This window comes from Chiloscyllium plagiosum, unplaced genomic scaffold (assembly GCF_037043375.1).
Source record: "Chiloscyllium plagiosum isolate Xiang-an unplaced genomic scaffold, Cpla_swu_hap1 HiC_scaffold_16, whole genome shotgun sequence".
Classification (NCBI taxonomy): Eukaryota; Metazoa; Chordata; class Chondrichthyes; order Orectolobiformes; family Hemiscylliidae; genus Chiloscyllium; species Chiloscyllium plagiosum.
This window is the reverse complement of record NW_028270154.1, coordinates 29684883-29701201: the sequence shown is the minus strand read 5'-3', so window position 1 is coordinate 29701201 and position 16319 is coordinate 29684883. Positions and strand designations below refer to the sequence as shown.

Below are 16319 nucleotides of genomic sequence, written 5' to 3'. Positions count from 1 at the left end.
GATGAGCCATAAATGCTGACCTGGCTAGCAGTGTCCACGATCCACAAATAAATAAAAAGAACCCTTGCATATTAGTGATATTGTCCATATAAACTCTGGGATTACTACTCTTCCATTTGCTGAAATTCAGGACATACTGGCAGTTCAGAGGCCAGAGTCATTTGTTCAATGTACAAACTAGGTGCTGAAATATGGCACATGAAAGCTATCCTATTGAATAATGGCTACTCTGATCGGATCATGAACAGGCCAAAGGCCATCTCTTTTGATCTTCAAAGTGAGCCACCCATCTCAGATTACCCTGAAAGGTTCAGGTATCTGAAATGCTTGAGCAACAGGTGGAGCTTCTATTGAGTTGCAAAATGAGTAGCATTCCCAACCAACATCCTACTGCTGTCAAGCTAAAACAAAACATTATTAATGGATCCTATTCAGAGGAATGACACTCAGTACACTCAGCTCTTAGCTGAATGCTAGTATTTGAGTTTTTTGCTGAACAGGCAGAAACAGTGTTAATTTAGTGTCTTGTCTGTATGATGGCCTTCTGGCTATAGAATTTCACTCAAGCATTAGCCTAGATTATTGGTCAAATTCTACAGTGTGGTTCGTTGGAACCCACAAACACCTGACTGAGGCCAAAAAGCTATAAACTCAACCAGGCTTAAAATTTAGTTTTTCATTCAAAATGTACTGAAGCATTCAGTTCGTGCAAACAAATAACACTTCTATCAAATCTGCGTCTAAACCTGAATTTCAAATATACCAAAAAGATAGGAACTTTGCTCGGCCACCTTAAGTGGAAGTCATTTATTTAATATGACAGTTCTATCTAAAGTTCAAGAAGTGGCAACAAAATTATTATAAAGGTTAATGACGCATACATTTGAATAAATCAGGAACAATTTTTCACGTTACAAACTGTCAAGGAACTGATGTTTCTTGTACTTTTAATTGGTAATAAAAAATTTCATATTTACACGAAAAGCTAGCTAGGAAATAACATAGTCCATGTATGTAAGAACTGATAGCCATTGACAAATATGCTGCAGCTTAAAAATGTATTTTGCCTTACAGGGAAAGTAAATATTATCCTTGGTCTATCCTCTATCAGCCAGAAGCTGGTGTAAGGCAAAACTGAAAACTTCCTAGGGGCAGGAAACCCACATTCTGACATTACTTACCATAAGGAATTTCAAGAATTGAGAGCCATATAATCCAAGACCGGGCTTGTACAAATTGAAAACATGTCCTGTGTTAACTCAAAACTGAAGCTTGGTATTAAAATTATCACCTGTGAATCTCCCATAATGGCAATAATTCAGTACAATACATTTCATCTCCTGATAAATTGATGATTCAACGTTTTACAATGTCAGCAGTCATAGTCTACTTTGTTCCAAGGAACAGATTATTCTACTACTCAGGCAAGGTTGTGTTTATTATTAGGAGAAAGTGAGGACTGCAGATGCTGGAGATCAGAGCTTAAAAATGTGTTGCTGGAAAAGCGCAGCAGGTCAGGCAGCATCAAAGGAGAAGGAGAATCGACGTTTCGGGCATAAGCCCTTCTTCAGGAAACATCCTGTGTTTATTATTGGCAATTCCTTAAAGACATAATGTCTTGTATTATAACTTTAATTTCCAAAACTATAGTTTGCCAGATGTTTGCATATTCCTCACTACAATTCAAATTGTAAATTTTCTTCATTAGAGCCAATTAACCAGGAATCAATTTAAGCATAAAAATATTGCTTTGTTCCTTTCTGTTTTTATACTTGACATTCTAAATTATGATGTCTCAACTGCAATAGAGGTTTAGAGTTTCATTTCAGAAAATAAGGATCACCAACCTGCAAAGGTAGTTTAGATCAGAGCACATTCTACCAGCTATAGTTGTGTTCATAGAATCAGGGAATGATTATAGCACAGAAGGCCATTCAGTCCATTCTCTTTGCTGGGCCTTTGAAGGAACCTGTTGTTATTTCCCTGCCTTTTCTCCATACCTAGCACTTTTATTTCCTTTTCAGATAATAAGCCTCACTCGACTTCTGCCAAATTTATTTCTACCTTCTCTTGCTGGAAGAACTGGTACAATGTTTCCAATCTTTCTACATAATTGAAACCACTTTTTCTTGTTTCCTTTTTGCACCATAATTCACACTCTCTTAAAAGTTACTGTAAGTCATTAGCTTTATGCTTCTCTCAGCCTTATTCTTTTTCTGATCCTCTTTCAATCATCTTCTACTACTCCAACTATCTGTTAATCACCTTTCCATCCAGGTTGGAGGTGATGCATGGTAGAGATGGAAGGTGCTGAAGTTTGCAGGCTGTATCTTTTTGATGGTCTGTGCAGGCAATATGTATCATGCTATCTTTGACAGCTACTTTTTCGTCTCATACTATCCTCTTGTTTTCATTCATCAACTATTCTCTCTCACTGTTCCTTCCTCTGCTCACAACAATTTTATTTATATTATCTCCCCTAAACATTTGGTTCACTTCATTTCCTCCCAACATTGTCACTACATTGATCCAGTCATATTCTTCCTCCTATAACATGAGTTACCTCCTGGCTGCACTAATTTCCTTGCAATGAGAAATGACTTAAACCTTTTCATGTCAGGCTGGTTCTATTTCTACCTTCACCAAACATCTCATCTTCCATTACTAATCTGTTTGGAACTCAATACCTATCTATCTGCTTCTAATTAAACTATATCCAATCTTCCTATTTTCTCCTAATCATGGCTGAAGCACTCATGTGGGAAGGAGGGCTTACAATTCCCAGGGCATTGGGACCAATTCTGGACAAGAGGGTCAAATGATTGCAACTGAACAGGACACTGACCAAAATTTCCAGGGGGTGCTGTGAGGGAGGATTTACACAAATTTGATAGGGGTGAGGTGCCAGTAAAAAAAAATGCAGCAGAGAGAAGAGATAAATAGTGATGAAAATTGAAATTAGATGGAGGAAAAATGCAAAGTAGATTAGCACAGTGCGGGAATAAGTAAGTGTTAGTAAAAGCAGGGGGAGGGTTAAAGGTTGAGGAACAACAGGCACAGGTTTCCGCACAACGTTATGGAATAACGCTTAAACCTATAAAATTGTAACAGGGTGAGACAGGGTAGATACAGGAAGTATGTTCCTGATGACAGGGGAGACCAGAACCACTGGTCACAGTCCCAAGGATATAAGGTAAACAATTTACGACTGTGACAAGGAGAAATTTCTTCACCCTGAGTGCAGTGAACATATGAAATTTCCTACAGCAGAAAGCAGACGAGGCCAATACATTGTATGATTTCAAGAAGTGGCATAAGTGAGGTTAAAGGGATCAAAGAATATGGGGAAAAGCAGGTTACATATTTTACTGTGGAAGTTATTGAGTTGGAGTTGAAAAGGGTGGCGCTGGAAAAGCACAGCAGGTCAAGCAGCATCCGAGGAGTGGGAGAGTCGACATTTTGGATATAAGCCCTTCATTGGGAATGTGGTGGGCAAGGGGGATGAGAAATAAATAGGGAGTAGAGGTGGGGCTGGAGGGAAGGTAGGTGGGGAGGCGATAGGTTGATATAGATGGGAAATAATTGTGGTAGGTCAGTAGGAAGTAATTGTGGTAGGTCGGTGGGAATGGTGGAGCAGATAGTGGGAAGGAAGATGGACAGGTAGGACAGGTCAAGAGACAGTGCCGAGTTGGAGAGTTGGATCTGGGATGAGGTTGGGGAAGGGAGATTTGTAAACTAGTGAAGTCGATGTTGATGCTGGTGTAGTGGAAGGATCCCAAGGCGAAGATGAGGTGTAATTCCTCCAGTCGGCAGGTGGATTTGATTTAGCAGTGGAGGAGGCCCAGGACTTGCAAGTCTTTGAGTAGTGGAAAGGGGAGTTGAAGTGGTCAGCCACAGTGCAGTGGGGTTGTTTAGTGCATGTCCCAGAAATGTTTTCTGAAACTCTCCACGAGTTAGGTGATCAGCTATGATCATAATGAATGTTGGAACAGTCACAAAGGGCCAAATAGTCTGCTCCTTTTATTTTCTATGTTTCTTAAAATGAAAATCTAGCTATTATATGGACAGCATAGGAATTACATATTCCTGTCTATCATTCAGGTGAGTTATGGAAGAAAAAAATAAGGACAGGGTGGCAGTATTGATCAGGGATAATAATTGTTCAGCGGATAATATACTAGAGGGTCCACAGACTAAAATTGTTTGATTTGTTTTAAGCAAAATAAAGGATTTGTTGCACTGCTAAGTGTTTACCACAGATCCCAAAATAGTAAGGAGGCGTTAGAGGAGCAGATCTGTCATTAAAATCCAATGTATAATGTATAACTATAAGTGTAGGATTGATCAAGTTATTGAAGTGTGCCAAAACACTGGAGAGAATTGCAACAAGAGCAGTCCGAGACCATTAAATTGCTGATCCAATCAGCCAGGCTTTATAACATTTGGTTTCCTGAGGGACCAGGCTACTCAGAAAACTAAGCAGTTAACATTTGCCATAGCATCTAATCTATATGAAAATAGGATGATCAATCATAAGGGTCACAAATGTTAATATTTAATTCTGGAATCAACATTTGTTGATTAAATCAATTAATTAATTGTCAATGAAAATAAAAGGGGGGAAATATCCATCAGAAGCATAGAAGATACAACAAGCTAAATACAAAAGGGAAACTGTTTGTAGATTTGGTATTACAAAACCTGAAAATTGCAGAAAAAATTTTTTGTTGAAGCCTTCCATTATGCACTAATCTGTACAATTGACAGGAATACCAGTTTAAAGGGAAACCAGCATTTCTACTTAATAAAAGGACCATGCTGACATTTTGGCAAGTGGTCTCTATTTTCCAGAGGCATTGACATCAAGAATGCAGTAGTTAATGATGACTGATAATTTTTTTTTATTCACTCATAGGACATGGACATTGCTGGCTTGCCTGTATTTATTGCCTATCCCTAATTGGCTGTGACAAGGTGGTGGTGAGCTGCATCCTTGAACCGCTGCAATCCTTTCAGTGTAGGTGGATCCACAATGCTGTTAGAGAGGAAATTCCAGAACAATGACAGTGAAGGAACAGTGATATCTTTCCAAGTCAGGACTGTGAGATGATTAGAGGGGAACTTGCAGTTGCTGTGTTCCCGTGTATCTGCTGCTCTGGTCCTTCTAGATGGAAATGGTCATTAATGGCATTTAACTGCCAGGTTTTGATTAAATCCGTCAGGTTGACTCTGATTGGTGAATCTAGTTCATATTGTTCGAGCAGTAAGAAACGATCAGAAAGACATTATTAGTGTTTACAACAATGTTCATGGTGTTATGCATTTATTTGATTCAACAAAAGAGATTCTTTCCTCAAAATGTTCATTCTCCTGCCATCTACAGTTGTTGTAGCCAAAATTCAAAATAGACAGCAACTGTCCAGGGAATGATAGAATTAGTTTGGAAGACAAGGAAAAGTATGAATGTATCTTTTACTGTGGACATTATTTGGCGTGGGGTGAAGAGGTGAGTGGAGACTTAAACATTTATGATTACTGTCACATAGCCTGATACATTCAAACAATAAAAAAGTACCTTTATGAAGTTATTGTGAATTCTTTTGATAGCAGATAAATGGCTGCAGAAATGTTTGACAATCAAGCTTCTTGATAATGCTGAGTGACTTGTACAGGGATTCCCAACTTTATAAGATCTAACAAATGCGCATTTCCTGTACTTACAAACGGCTACTTTATATTGACCTGTATTGTGTTCTGACTTATGTACAAATCAAGTTACAAATGAACTCGAGAACGGAAACCATTCACAACCAGGGAATTGCCTGTATCTTCCTCGTTCTGCAGTTTCATTACTCACTTAAGGGCAAATATTGGAGAGCACAGCAACCCACATAGAAACATAGAAAGGCAAAGGAACTAAAGCAGGTCATTTGGCCTTCTGTGGCCTAAACCTTTGAGCCTGCTCTGTCATTCAATATGATATTAGGTGATAAGCCAATTCAGTAATTTAATCCTGCTTTCTCCAAAGGAATTTGTCCTTCAAACTATGTCTACATCTTTCTAGAACATCTTCAATGTTTTTGTCTCAGCAGTTCCCTGTTGCATAGAATTCCATAGGTTCACCACTCCCTAGGTGAAGCAATTCTTCCACATCCGTTCAAAAAGGCCAGCCTTCATCTTTAGGTTCTTAATTTGCTGCTTATCGAGAACATCCTTCCTGCATCAACACTGTCTCGTCCTGTTAGAATCTTATGTTTCAATGAGATCTCCTAATTCTTCTAAATGCCAGGTATATAGACCTTACCAATCCAGTCTCTTCCAATGTGTCAATCTTGCCGTTCCAGGATTTTAGTGATATCTATTTTGATCATCCTGACTGATACAACCCCAGATCTGACAAGGTACCTGAATCACTCTTCGGAGACCTCGATAACGACTTGTCCAACAATCTTACTGCATTCCCGTATTGTGATCATGTGACTCTCAAGTTGCCCTCTCTGCCTCAGTAATTGGGATCCTCACAGGAGTTGTCTGACGTTAGCCTCATCTGCAAGAGGCATCCACACATGCCATGTAAAGGTTTAAAAACTTGTATGAGATGTAACCATTGCAAAATGAAGGAATTATGGGCAGATTCAAAGATATCTTCCATGGACATACACACCAATGTTTTTGTGGCAGCATGGGAGTTCAACAATGGTAGAATGGATTCTCTTCCACTGAGATAGATATATCAAGCTGACCTGAAAATGTCTTAATTTGCACAAGAGTGTATTCAGTGACTCCTGGCGTCTGTGTGAACACAACGTGTCTGACTGGCTTCACCACATCAGTGGACTTAGGTTGAGTTCTGTCAAACATGACATCAACCAAATAGGAGTTATCCTTTGGGTACAAAATTATGAAATTCTTCACTGTCACTGGACCAAATCCTGGAACTCCATACCATCAGCATTTTGGGTCTACATAGAGCTCATGGACTGCAGCAGTTCAAGAAGGAGAAAGTGGGGACTGCAGATGCTGGAGAGTCAGAGTCGAAAAGTGTGGCGCTGGAAAAGGACAGCAGGCCAGGCAGCATCTGAGAGCAGGAGAGTTGATGTTTCGGGCATAAGCCCTTCATCAGCCATTCCCGATGATGGGCTTATGCCCGAAACATTGATTCTCCTGCTCCTCAGATGCTGCCTGACCTGCTGTGCCTTTCCAGCAGTTCAAAAAGGCAACTCATCATCAACCTTTTAAGGACAACTAGGGATGAGCAATAAATGCTGGCCAACCAGTGACATCTACATCCCATAAGGAAATTGAAAAAAGATGTCTTCAGCAGATTTAAAAGACTTTGGCAACATTAATAGCTGCAGGCATTACATTTCCACCTGGGTCTTTTGAAGGAAGGCTTTGTTCAGCAATCATCAATGACTTGCTACAAAGGCCTGAGTTAATTTTGATCCTTCTTGTCAGGGAGGTTAACTCTTCACCTGGAGATTATAATGTTGAGCTGTGTCTACATCCCTTATCTGTCCTATAGAGCAATATGTAGAGAACACAGCTCCTGTTGCTCTGGCTCCTAGTCCAATTAGTTTGGCTCCTTGTGTTAGTGTGGCTGCTCCTGTTGCTCTTTATCAATTATGACGTGAAGCCTGACAGCAGAGTAGACCAGGTCAAGTTGAGCAAAGCCCAAAGTTGTAAATCACCAACAAAAACAATGTCCCAGAAAACATCCAGTGAGCACGAGCCTTTCACATAGGCGGAGTAGACAACAGCTGTGCAGTCTTGCTGTTTAATGGTTTTCCAGCTCATCAATTTCATTGAGCAATTACTTCCTGCTGAACTTGTATCTTAATGAGTCTGGTAAATTTCAGACAGCTTGGGAAAGCCTTTTTGGCTGTTGAAATAACTGCACAGAGGCCAGTGTCCCATCACTAAGTCACTTGTTTTATTTATACATGGAGAGTCCTTGACACTGATCCACCTCCCTCAGAGCTAGCTCTCTGGGTGAACAGGATGTCGGACACTCCTGTTCTTATTGGTCAGCCAGGGCTCCCTAATTGGACCAGATTAACAGCCCCAATCAGGGAACTCCTATGAGGTCCACCTGGGTGACCTCGTTACAATCACTACAGCTGTTAAATTCAGAGTCCTGGGTTAAAACCATAATTAATTAGTTGCTTTCAAAATGCAGTCACTGAGCGGGCAGCTCCATGGGAGGTTTCCGTTCACTTTAAACAGGGCTCCAGTAGAATATAAAAGGTTGTGGGATCATGTCAGGTTCCTGTGACATTTTTCAGCCCATTAACTTCCTCATACCCTACCACCATGGCTGGTAGTCAGATTTCAGGCCATTGGTTTTCATTTTACACATTGACTGAAGTTAAGTAAGCCGATTCCAATATTTTCTGTTTTGAAATCAGGTAATAATTTGACTGCTTTTTTTCTTAACTTGGTATTTTCTGTTGTAAATTGAAACTTATGTCATCTTTTCTTTTCCTGCAAGGAGGTTTATTCCCCTTCCAGCTAAACACTTTGGATTTGCTCTGAAATTTATCCACTGAGAAACCAGGCAGATAGGCAGCTGAAATCAGACTACCCAGATGCCACCATCCATCATTTTTGTCTCAGTCTCTGTAGAGACAGCCAAGCTATCTGAACAAAGCTGATAGAGGCCCGAGTAAATGGAAGCCTGATACCATTATTGGGGTCTGAGTGGAGACATTTCTACGAATTTCATCCCAAACTCAAAAAGCTCAAATTTGCCAGAGAGCCAAACACACAAGTCTACATAAACACTCAAAATACTGTAAAATTAGAAAAAGCACGACTTTTCCTCAGGACTCAACAAGAAGCGTTTAGACCACCTGACCATCTTTACATCTGTAACACCATCCTGACAGTTCCTAGTCCACACATTTTTTTAAATGCACACATGCGGGCATTGCTGGCTGGCCAGCATTTATTTCATGTCCCTAGCTGCCTCTGAATTGAGTGGCTTGCTGGCCATTTCAGAGGGCACTCGAGAGTTAATCACATTGTGTGGGTCTGGAGTTAAATGTAGGCCACATCAGGTAAGTTTAGCAGTTTCCTCCCCTAAAGGACAGTAGTGAACCAGATGGGTTTTGTTGACAATGGTCATCAGTGGATCCTTAATTCCAGATTTATTGAATTCAAATTCCACCATCTATCATGGTGGGATTTGAACCCAGGTCCCCAGAAAATTAGCTGAGTTTCTGGGTTAATAATCTCTTTGTAGTATCACGAGACCATCACCTCCACTTAATCGAGTGAATTCTGGCCTCATCACCTACTCACCCAAAGTCCACTTGGAGCTGAAATCCTGATACCAAGTCATTTTGGGCAGCATAAAAATTAACTATTCCCAACATTACTGGCACTGGATAGACATGTAGCAATCTGATGACAAACACCAGTAAAATGTGGAGATTCTAAGTTGAGAAGATCTGAAAATAAAATTTGTTTTCTTCACATCTCACCACTTCCTCTCATTCTCAATAATATTCTAGAAAAGATTGGGGATTGCTGTGCACTAAATTACACATACAGTTGTCAAGGACTTCTTTGTGGTTGCACAGAACCAACACAATGTAAGGACTACATGCAAGATACATTAAATAGGAAAGCACGCAAGGGGTGGAGAAAATTACAATAGGAATAGAAAGATTATAAAGTTCACAGCAATTCAGAATAAAACATGACACTTTATTTGAACTTCATTCCAAAACGTAGATATGACTATTCTAGAGGTTTCTCTGGTGTCAAAGATGCATATTAGAAAGTTAAAGAAGGCTTCAGCAGACATACCAATGTCAAAATTTAAAGTCAACACACTGCAGCAGATTTTAATCAATGTTGTACAGTCAAATGAGTCGTAACTAGCATCTCCCATCAGTCGATGAGCCATGTCAATATGAAACAAGAAATTCATCTCATAACAAGGGTCATAAGCAAAAAGTAATTAAATCTTGCTAACAAGCTCAGTTATCGAGGGATTGATTTGTTTTTAAAACAGCAAATAGGCAAACTAGAAGCATCTTGCTCTTGCAGATTCAAACAATCTACATTGAAGGTCACTGCACATTAAGTTTTGAGGGAACTTCAACTTCTGAATAATTTCTGTAAAAGGAAACTGGATATCAAATGTCTCAAAAGCTGATTTTTTAAAAAAGTACAGTTTAAGCACTGTTTTTTAATCTGGCTAGAACTAAAGCAAATAAAATAAATTTACACTTGTACTTTGCCAGTTCCTTAATGGACAACGATGACACATATTTGTATGGCATCTTCAACATTGTGAAATCTTCCAAGATGCTTCACAGAAACATTACAAAATAAAATTCCACAGGAAACCACATAAGGAGTTATTAAGGCAGGTGATCAAATGTCTGGTCAAAGAGTTTGTATCAAGAAGTGTCTTAAATGGGGAGAAATATTCTATCTTCTATCCATCTACTATCTATAGAATCCATCTACCAGGCCTGCTGTCAAGGAAAGGCTGCTAGCGTTCTCAAAGATCCATCTCACCCAGGCAATGTTTTTCTACAACCTCTACCATCAGGGAGAAGATACGCACCAGTCGGTTTCGTAACAGTTTCTACCCTACTGTTGTTAGAATACTGAATGGACTCACAAACTCTTAACATTCGCCGAAACCTGTGTTTTCGTTTTTGCTACTGTTTACCTATTATTTACTTATCTATGCTACTTAACTATGTGATCTGCATGTATTGCTCGCAAGACAAAGCTTTTCACTGTGCCTCATAAGGAGGGAATACCAGAACTTAATGCCTAGACACCTGGAAGCTGCCAATATCATATCAGAGAATCATAGAATGGTTACAGTATCGAAGGAGGCCACAAAAACAGAAAATGCCTGAAAAGCTTACCAGATCTGGCAACATCTGCGGACAGAAATAAGGGTTAACATTTCAGGTTGAACCTAGAGTACCTGCAGTTCTTTCAGTTTTTATACAGAAGAATGTCATGCTGGCTTTCAAAAGGAGCAATACATTTAGAACTACTTCTCATTTTTTCCCTGTATCCTTGCACATTCTTCTTAATCCCTTAATTCAGCCAGCAGCCACTGCATTCTCAGGCATTCCAGATGCTAACCACTCATTACAAGACAAAGCTTTTCTTAATATCCATCGCTCTTTCTTCCAAGTAAAGTCTCCACATCATTTTTGCAATGTGGTGCCCAGAACAGGATACTTTCGTTAAGTTTAGACTAAACCAGTGTCTTGTACATAACTTCCTTGCCTTTGTCTCTATTTATAAAGCACCAGGATGTAGAATGTCTTTTAAATGCCTCTTTAACCTTTTCTGCCACCTTCAATGATTTACTTATCAATACATCCATCTCCCTCTGCTCCACCAAACACTTCAGAATTGTATTTATATTGCCACTTCACATGTTCCAATCAAAATTAATCAGTTTATTTTTTGGATCAAATTTTATTTGTCGCTTATCTGTCCATTCCACCAACTATTCTGTACGCTTTTGAAATTCTACACTACATTATTCACAGTTCACAATATTTGCAAGGTACGTACATTGGCAAATTCTGAAATTGTGTCCTGTAGACCAAGATCACAGTCATTAATGTATATCAGGAAACAAGGTCCTAGCTCAATCCCTTGAGAACTCCACTATAATACTTCAGTCTGATAAATACCTGTGAAGCACTCTTCTATTTCTTGTTACTCAAACAATTTCATATCCATCTTGCTATTGTTCCTTTTAGTCTGTGAGTTTCTGATTTTGCTAACAAGTCAAGTTTGTGGCACTTTATCAAAGACTCTTATAGGAAATCAATGAACACTGTTTCAATAGCATTGCCCTCATCTGTTCTCGCTGTTACGTCACCAAAAAAGCTTAAAGCAAGTTAGTTAGGTCTTAGAAGGATTGTAATGGAATGCTCTGATACAATTAGAATACCATATGAATGGTGGCGTTAAAGGGCTCTTATAAAGATTGGCATTTCATGACTGATTAATAAATTACTATTTGGTAAAATGCAGCTGGAACAATGCAGAAGAGGAATTCACCGCTGCATAAAAATAACTCTGAATAAGAATACTTACAAATTGTTTGAAAGATGAACAGAACTGATATCAATAAAAGTGATACATTTTGATAAGTGTAGTAATATTAACTTAGTCACTTGTCCAATATATCTTTGTTGCTTTTCCTAGATTGTATATAGTTACATCAAACAAGTATGCCTTCATTCTCTGAGATGCATTGCCTCACCACAGAGTACCTGAGAAATGGAGTCAGGCTTCAGGTTTGTGGATACATGCTTTCAAATCATTTTATTTAAATTATGATTCAGCAGTGTCCCCATGATCAATCTGCTAACCCGTAAAGGGATGTTGTAAACAATTCATTGGTCAATATTTAGATATAAATTAGGACCGAAGCACCAATTGAAACAGTAGAGTTCATTAATTTGATGACACACAGCAGACACTGACACATCCAGTTACCTCACTTGCATGACAGGTGGACAGCAAAGGTACCATATGCCATGGCCATCAGTGCCAAACAGCTCCTAGGAGACATCAAGTTCAAACAAAGAAAAATAAAACCTTGTAACTGTTTCCACTGGAAAATCAGGTCATCAAAAAAACACATTTTCCAGCAATTTTCAAACACTGGAAAGAATCTCAATAATATTGCAAGTCAATGTGGATCACAGCATCTTTCTATCTCCAAAGATGGCAAACATAGAGTAAATAGCTCATTTCAGATGGGTCTCTTCATATGACCCACCTTTGTTAATGATTGAAGAGGCCAATCCACACATGAGGCTATCAGGTTGGGGGTTGCTTTTCTTGAATGTATCGGTGTGTGTTATCAGGCTGCTGTAGCTACTGATCATCATAATGGTCCACACCAGCCCAATGGAGCAGACACAATTTCCATGCTATCAGCTAGTGACTCTCAGATTGATAAAATAATGTTAAAGGCCTTCATGTCATGTTTATAAGCAGCCAATTGAATGTATATTTGTTTGTTTTGCCAGAGTCAATGAAGCCACCATTGTTCATTGAGTGCTGATTAATGAGACACTTCATATAGAGAAGATCATGGCCGCAGTAGATCTATCAGCACAAAAACTCCACTTTGTTTCCAAGTACACTTGGTCTGCAAATAAAGTATGAAACTCGCAAAGGCCTTTCCTGTGACATTAAAGGGTGAAATGTCGCTATAGTTTCTGCAGACTCCCAGCAAGGAGAAGTTGGCCTTTTGGCCCATTGTCTTATTAAATGGCAGAGCAGACTCAGTAACTGATCTAATATTCCTCAACTGCACTTACCTGTGTTTTCCCCAACAATCTACAACTATCTCCAGATTAAAAATCTGCCTATTTCATGATTTGAAGGTGCCAGTGTTGGACTGGGTGGACAAAGTTAAAAATCACTCAACATCAAGTTACAGTCCAACAGGTATATTTGGAAGCACAAGCTTTCGGAGTGCTGCTGACAACCACCTGATGAAGGAGCAGTGCTCCAAAAGCTAGTGCTTCCAAATAAACCTGTTGGACTATAATCTGGCGTTGTCTGATTTTTAACTCTATCTGTTCCAGTCTTGAATACGCTTAATGACCCAGCCTTTACAACTCTTTGTAGTAAAAAATTCCACAGATTTATTTACCCTAAGGTTGAGAGAAAAAATTCCACCTCATTTCTGTCTTAACTGAATGGGCGGCATGGTGGCACAGTGGTGAGCACTGCTGCCTCACAGCGCCTGAGACCCGGGTTCAATTCCTGCCTCAGGCGACTGTGTGGAGTTTGCACGTTCTCCCCATGTCTGCGTGGGTTTCCTCCGGGTGCTCCGGTTTCCTCCCACAGTCAAAAGATGTGCAGGTCAGGTGAATTGGCCATGCTAAATTGCCTGTAGTGTTAGGTAAGGGGTAAATGTAGGGGCATGGGTGGGTTGCGCTTCGGGTCAGTGTGGTCTTGTTGGGCCGAAGGGCCTGTTTCCACGCTGTAATGTAGTCTTAAAATGAATGTCTTTATCTGAGATTATGCTCCTCTGGTCTTAAATTTTCCCACAAGGGAAAACAACCTCGCTACATCTACTGTGTGAAGAACCTAAGAATCTGATGTTTTAATAAGCTCATCCTTCATTCTCCTAAATGTCAGTGTGTCCAGGCCTCACCTATTCCATTTCTCCTTAAAATAAAATCCCTCAAATCAGAGGATGAACAAAGTGAACTGTCTCTGGATCAGGATTGGAACAGTTTCGTTATGAAGAGAGGTAGATTAGATTAGATTAGATTACTTACAGTGTGGAAACAGGCCCTTCAGCCCAACAAGTCCACACCGACCTGCCAAAGCACAACCTACCCAGACCAATACCCCTACACCTAACACTACGGGCAATTTAGCATGGCCAATTCACCTAACCTGCACATTTTTGGACTGTGGGAGGAAACCCACGCAGACATGGGGAGAACGTGCAAACTCCACACAGTCAGTCGCCCGAGGTGGAAATTGAACCCGGGTCCCTGGCGCTGGGAGGCAGCAGTGCTAACCACTGTGCCACCGTGCCACCCACAAAGAAGAGGGGCTGCATCTGTGTTGTTGGCCCTGCAATATTCAAGCTTTCTGTAAACGGGGCACAAATTTTACATCATCTCCCAGTTCACTGGTTGCAACAAAGCCATTGACACATCACCCACACTTTTCCAAGAATGCATTGTGCACTTCCACAAACTTTGCAAGACTAAATGCAGGCCAAAAGCATAACACAGAAAGTCTTGGCTTTTTAATAACAATAGTGAGCTTGGGGACATGGGAGGGTTCTTTGAACAGAAAACACTGACTCCAGCAGCATGGCTGAAAGAAATTTGCAGCCTGGAGAAACTTCCTAGCTGAGAAAGATTTTTTCTCAGCTACAGATCAGAAGTGAAATGCAGTTGTTTGAAAGACAAGCTTAATTGAGGATTGTGTGGGTATTTTGAACTATGCCCTGTCAGGGCGGCACAGTGGCACAGTTGTCAGCCTTGCTGCTTCATAGCACCAGAGACCCGGGTTCAATTCCTGCCTCAGGTGACAGACTGAGTGGAGTTTGCACACTCTCCCCATGTCTGCGTGGGTTGGTTTCCTCCCACAGTCCAAAAACGGGCAGGCTAGGCGAACCGACCACGCCAAATTGCCCATAGTGCCAGGTGACGGGGCAAATGCAGAGGAATAGGTCTGGGTGGGTTGCGGATCGGTGTGGACTTGCTTCCACACTGTAAGCAATCCAATCTAAATTAAGGAAATGAAAGCTATATTGTGTTTATATTAAGGACCAATGTTGTAATCCAAGCTCCCTGTGCATATCATTGAATACAGGTTGGGCAATATATTTCTGCTGTTGGAATCCAGCCAGATAGTTCCATGACAACAAGAGCATTTTTTATATAAGGGTGTGCGTGAGGTGTGTGCTCATATTAAAATGTCTTTGTGCAAATAGCATTTCTTATCTAGAAATGAGTTCAAAATAATACGATAAAGGAGAGAAAGAATGTGGGAGCAGTTCATACTACACTGTTTTCAAGTATGTGCAATCCTAGGAGGAATCTATTGGCAGAGTTTGTGCAGTTTATTCCAGCTGATGGTAATACTGGATAAGTGAGATCCTTGAGTGAAACCTAGTTTGATACATTTTATTTTAGCAGTTTGATTTTGGTGGTCAGTCACTGAAGAAATTCACATGAGGCTGCGAATATACATCTAAGAAAAAACATATATTTACGAAATAAATGTTTTTAAAAACTGGACAAATTTGGAAGAATCTTGTCATTAACACAAATTTTTTCTTACAGTCACTCAACCCCAGTGAAGTATTGATCTATGTTCACTCTTTAATGTCATACTTTACAAAAAGGGTGGTGGGTGCATGGAACGCGTTGCCAGCAGAGGTGGTAGAGGCAGGGACGGTAGACTCATTTAAGATGCATCTGGATAGATGCATGGGTAGGTGGGGAGCAGAGGGATACAGATGCTTAGGAATTGGGCGACAGATTTAGGCAGTAGCTTTGGATCAGCTCAGGCTTGGAGGGCCAAAGGGCCTGTTCCTGGACTGTAAATTTTCTGGGTAAGCTTAGGTGAAGCAGAGAGGTTGAGTGGGTAACCTGATTGAGGTGGAGAGGATAATGTGGGGCATGGATAGAGTGGATAGAAAGTAGGGTGATTTCCTTAGTTTAAGGGAAAATAACAAAGGGGCATAGTGTTAAGTTGAATGGCAGGAGGTTTGGATGGGATTTGAGGAAAGCTTTTTTTCACTGAGAGGATGATGGGAATCTGAAATGCTC

At 40.2% G+C, this 16319-nt stretch overlaps 1 protein-coding gene across 8 annotated transcripts in view; it reads right to left on the bottom strand.

Moving 5' to 3' along the window:
- atp10b (ATPase phospholipid transporting 10B) overlaps positions 1–16319 on the bottom strand; it is a 268252-nt gene that overhangs the window by 199653 nt on the left and 52280 nt on the right. The window lies entirely within an intron of this gene.